Raw genomic sequence first — 6,000 nt, 5'->3', positions numbered from 1 at the left:
CCATGGATGTTGTATAATCTCTATTAGACCGAGCCGTTTTTTTGGCACACAAGAAAAGCAAAACCTCCCACACAATGCCTCGGTGTAATTTTCTATCTATTATTTTTGTCCGAAGGCCAGTCGAACACCACGGGGAGAAGCAAGGACATGTTGGTTAAATGTTTCTATCACGTCTTCAGCATCATCGCCTTGTGTTTATAAGGACACCACGGTCACAGATAACCTGCTGTGCTCTGTGTGTTTGCCTCATCAAAATAGGACTGTTCTCTCTCTCCCTACTGTACTCACTCTTTAGCATAAACAGAAGAGTCAGAGCTGTTTTGTCAGTACAGCATTTTTACACGAGCTGTTGCAATACCTTGTTTTAGAAAAAGAGTTAAAGCAATGTTTCGTTTAAGGCTGTCACATTCAATAACTAATGCTATGTTTGCTATATGCTTCTGCTTTTAGGGTTTTGTGCCTAAGAGACATCCGTTCCCAACATGACCAAGCTTGTGCCAGTTTGTGCTAGACAGGGTCTCCACACCGTGTCAACATTGGATCTGAAAAGATATTTTATGGGCCTTGTCATTGTTGGAAGTGTTTGCTAGAATGATTAAAGTACACCTCAGTGCAACATCTCCTCTAAAAGCAGTGTCCCACAGCATTTGGCAACCATCATCTAGAAACTCTTCAATACCTGCTGCCACCTACACTCAAGTCAAGGCTCTCTGGCAAGGCCAAACAGAGCGCCGCCATTGTGATCTCAAGAGGTAATAAGCAGTTATTCTACAGCGACAGTAATATAACATGACGGCTTTGTACAGTGGAGGAGGCAGTGTTGTGGAGATGGATGAGAAACACGCACACAAGTATCCCAGTTATGGGACACAATGGATGTCTGTGAAGGTTACGTGGCATCCTCTGGCCAACATCACAGCCTTGGAATTCCATAGGAAAGAAATAAAACAAAAGCAAGAACAACATCCTTGAAATGAGGCAGAGGCATCTGAAACCTTATCCAGGTTTTCATAAAACTGAGTGAGCTGTCTCCTGATAGCTCAGCTAGTTGAGAAACCAGTCATAAACCTGGAGGTTGTAGGTTCAATACCCATGTGACATCTTTGGGTTTTCTTTCAGCTGGTCGTCGAAGGCCTGTTTTATAAAGGTGTCTCTTGTTCTGAACAGCCCGTCTTCAATGAGCCCGACCAACTGAACTTGGATCAATCGTTTTAATGATTTATCATTAAATCATCACAATTTATCAAAACGTCTCAGATGAGGTAATCAGTCCGAACAGGACAATCGCTCGTAGACTGACATATGGTTCTTTCTTCTTCTAAGGCAAAGAGCAAACGTCTTTCAGGGGGCGATAACCAATTACTGCGATGATGCAGTGTGCATGAAAGCCACAAGTCCTTCAGTCTTTCAGTTATTTCAGTTTATAAATAACTAATTACACTATTTAGGCACATAAAAAGGATTATACAGAGCTGTCAGTATGTTTGTCAGCGTAGATTCACCATATTGACAAAAGAGAAATTTTGTATTGATCGTATAAAAAGCCACAAATATTTGAATGCAGCTGTATTCAGTTAGTACATTAAACAAAGTACGTGCAACAGATAATACAGTCGAATCTTTCCATGTTATTATTCTGGGGATCAGTTCTTTCAAAAGGAGTATATGGGGTGTTGTAGATCCATATATTCACATTTATTGCGTCACATATTTATATATGGGGTTTCTCTGGACCTCCTACACAAGAACATGATTTGCCTCTCAGGGGGCACCATGGTGTTGACTCTCTCTTTTCCATTACATGACTGTCATTACGCCCTGGCGGGAGGAGAACTGCTTTTATAAGAGATGAAAAGATGTTATTGACCAGCTCCCTGCCACATCTACTGCTAATGCATCCCTCCTAATGCAGCTCCCTTTCACAACGGCATTGGAGGCGGTCAGCCCTCGCCTCGGATCACGGAATTATCACCGCTTGTTGAGGCGCAAACAAGCTTGTACTGTGAGCATGCGCTACTGCCTGCGTGTGTGCGACCGTGACGCATGGAGATCAAGCCGACAATCTGATGTTTGAATCGATTATTGCATGTTTGCATCTCTAGTTGATCTCCAGAAACCTAGAAAAGAAATCATATGCCTTACTTTATTATTATTTCAAAATATCGGCTCATTTTCAACTTTGAACTTTGATAGGAATTGTAGTGTTTGTTATTTTCTTCGACAGGAGGATCATACGATTGGCGGTGTGTGTGTGTGCGCCAGTGAACGTGCCCCTCTGTGTCTGTCCACGGCTAATGTCGCATTCTGCTGCAGCAAACTGCATAATATGTTGGGTGGCCAGTGATGGCTGCATGCTCAAGGACCTCTGGTGGTCGTGTTGACTCACACTTTCTCAGAACACCTTTTATTGCCTGTTTCATACTGCCATTGACTGCCTGCTGGCTCCTCACTCACTGCTCCAGTGATAACACAGCTGAGTGCATTGCTGCATCTCAGCTGCTACTCTGCGCTCAGAGACACAGTGGGGGGGGGGCAGTTTGCACACTTTCATTGTTTTGGACGGTGTGTTTGGTCAGCAGATAACAGCTAACAGCTAACGGAACTACGAGTACACTCTGTTGAGTACATCGCTGCCACTCTCAGCCGTTGCTACGCAGGCAGACAGCACGGTGTGTTTCATTTTGTTTTGGCAAGATTATATGAAATGTCTTATATGACGGCTTTGAGCCGATTGCCTGCATACATCGTTGTTTGTTTTTGAGTTTGAATGTAATGTGTTTTACAATGCATTACAGCCCATTTGTGTCTAGCCATTCTTGGGTTTTATTCATTCAATTACACAATACAGCAGTGGTTGTTGCAGATACACCTGGCTGAGATCTGCACTCTGCTAAGTGCACCTTCCTATGTTATTAGTAATTAAGATGCAACTATTTCCTCTGGCTTTTATTATATGAATTACTTAACAATTGTGTCTTGCATTTACAGACATTAAGCATGACGTACAAATTCTACTTATAGGGTAAAACCGTGCACTTTGTGAGGGATTTGTTCAATGAACAATGCTGCTTTTGTCTAAGCTCTTCCACTATCGATTGCAGTGACGGATATATGAATAGTGAGCACTATACTATTGAATTAAATAGAAAAATACACTCAATACATTGATTTTCTTTCTTGTCTTTTGTACTATAGTTGCACCTTTTGGCTATTCACATCCTCATCGCCCTTTAAAAAAAAAAAGAACAATGGTGGATTGAAAGGTGAGGCCAATTATTTCAGTATCAACACACACATGTGGTATAATGAATAAGCATTGCAAGATTGCAGAGCCCCGGGTACTTTGGGCTCTGGGGGTTGCTGGATTAAACTCCAGGTTAGCTGTAAGGGAGGGTGGATGAGTAACTGTCTATCATCTCTGAACTGATGCACTCAAATGTACCTTGAGGAGTTTTTATCATAATTTGTATTCAACATTACTCGCCAACACAGTATGTATCCTTAAGCCCCAAAGAAACATGTGAAATGCATTTCCTACCTCACGAAAGCTTTACAAAGCGGCTGTCTTTTCCTCTTCTCTTCTCTTATATTGACTCTCGCCTCGGTTTTTACAACATGTTACAAACAACAGCTTTCACCCTTAAGTCTGCAAAAAATAAAAATCCCCGTCTTATTCATACACATACAGCTGTACAGGATGTGTCTATGCTTACTCTATCGCCAAACAAGAATATATATGCTGGACAAGTAAGCAAAACCTCGAGATACCTGACATCATGTTTTTTATTCTCACTGTCTGCAATATCTGCACATGCATAAACTATGGTTAATGAAAAGTGTTTTTGTAGATCGCATATCTGTGACACCTAGATACAGTGAGATAATAATAAAATAGAATAAAATAATCAAACGTTTGAAAATGTAATCAGTGCCACTAGTGGCCAAACACTCAACAATGTACCAATAACTTCCACTTGCTACACACACTTTGTGGACCATTATGATTGGGAAGCGTGAGTGTGATGCTGCGAACGACGTGCAAAGTCAACAAAACATTGCATGGATTAACAAACAATATCACTCTCATCGGCAGAGCTTTCTGGATTCAACTGACTGAGGAATGAGTGACAGTCACTGTTCTTCAGTGGAGGCCCTGCAAACGTACACACACTGGCGATACACACTGACGAAAACAAAAGGAGCTCCATGATTCACACCAAATTTGATATACCAAAGACAATAAGGTGGATTATTAGTGCTTGTGTCACTCATTGCTGTTGTGAGCCGATGCTGCTGCAGCTTGGTGGCCGTGAAGTTTGTGCCTCGTTCTTTTAAATACTTTATGTGGTGAAAGCAAGAAACTGTTTGTTCTTTGCACACTGCCACCAGAGAATGTATGCAACACTCTCCATCAGATAGGTGAAGCAAGGCAGCAACAAATACTGCGGATTGTTTTGCTTTATAGAACCTTATCTGGAAGTAAGCATGTCTGTTTATTTAAATTCACATGTATTTGCAGGACATTTCCCTGCATCGTCTTTATTTATGAGAAGTCGCAACCATGCTTCCTTTGTCCTTCTTGTCAAATAAGGCCATGAAGTGTTTTTTTCTGCACATACAATTTTGAAGAACTGTACAATGTTGAGGTAACACATTTCCATAAGGAGTGTTTAAAAGTTAAGACCAAGATACCATCGACTCCAGCATTAAATTGTGACACGATAAACCAAAGACATCTTTTTGAGAAATTAAGAAGTCTGGATTTAAAACAACAAAATAACAACAACAAAAAAGTATGAGCGTTTGGCCCTGTCTGCTTTGTACGCTGGATGGAGCAAATGCATCTTTAAAGGCTGAAAACATGCTTTTATCTCGTCCCCGTGGAAAAGGGTATTTGTTTATTTATTTATTTTGTGATGAGCTTTTTATTGTTTTGGGCTGCTACACTCAAACTGCTCTATTCCACAGCCAATGTTTTCTGGTCCTGTGAGAAAAGCTGCCGTTGTAGTCGTCCTCCACTAATATGCATCTCAGCGTTATTTCCCACAATGGAGCAGTTGAACACTTCCCTGAGCATTTTAGGGGAAATACAACACAATACGAGACAAACTAGGGGCATCTAGTCGGTTTTCTTTCACTGTCAATCATCAGCCCAGGCTTATCATCACATACACACACATTATTGAGTGTTTTTATGCCGTCTATACTCATATGCCTACATGAAATGCAACTTCAGCATGTTGCTCAAGGACACCTCAGCATGCAGACAGCGGGAGCCTGGGATCGAACTGCCACCATTGTGTTTCAAGGACAACCCGCTCTCACCACTGAGCCGCAGTCCCCCCCCAAGGTAGCAATCCATCAGTTCAAGACATGGAAGCGTTAGATACGGTGTACTGTAGCAAAGTGAATGTCTCAAGCTGACGATCTTGATGTTTCCAAAATAATAAAACAGGCATACAATAAAGAAGAGCACTTTCAGTGGCATGCTATTGTTCACGGTCTGTCGGGTAACTCAATAGCCTTGAGGCCCTCAAAAATAGTTAATGCACAGTATATGGCTCCCTTTAGAAATATTATCAAGTAGTTAACCTTGCCTGACGGGATAAACCCTGGCAACAACTGTGGGAAATGAACCACTGAATGTCTGGTCAACAGGGTAATTATGTCAGAGAAGGTCAAACTGCAGTGATTTACATAAAAAACGAACAGACACACATTCCGAACGGGACAGCACCTCCTAACATTTACTGCTGATAAGCGAGCGTGGCAACAATTCAGGGGAAGTAGATATTATATTGATATTGGAAGGCTATGTTATCTCAATACATTTCAATGGCAGTTGATAAAACAGCGACTCATCACTATATTCTCACGAGTACAGCAGCTCAATACGGACGACTTTGAGGTACTTTCCTGGAGTATTAATGTTACTTTCACTGCAGCACATTTCTGATGGAAATATTGTACTTTTTTACTCCACAAGTTACCTTTCAGATA

Source organism: Anarrhichthys ocellatus, unplaced genomic scaffold (assembly GCF_004355925.1).
Source record: "Anarrhichthys ocellatus isolate YVR2014 unplaced genomic scaffold, GSC_Weel_1.0 scaffold23, whole genome shotgun sequence".
Classification (NCBI taxonomy): Eukaryota; Metazoa; Chordata; class Actinopteri; order Perciformes; family Anarhichadidae; genus Anarrhichthys; species Anarrhichthys ocellatus.
This window is presented reverse-complemented; position numbering follows the sequence as displayed.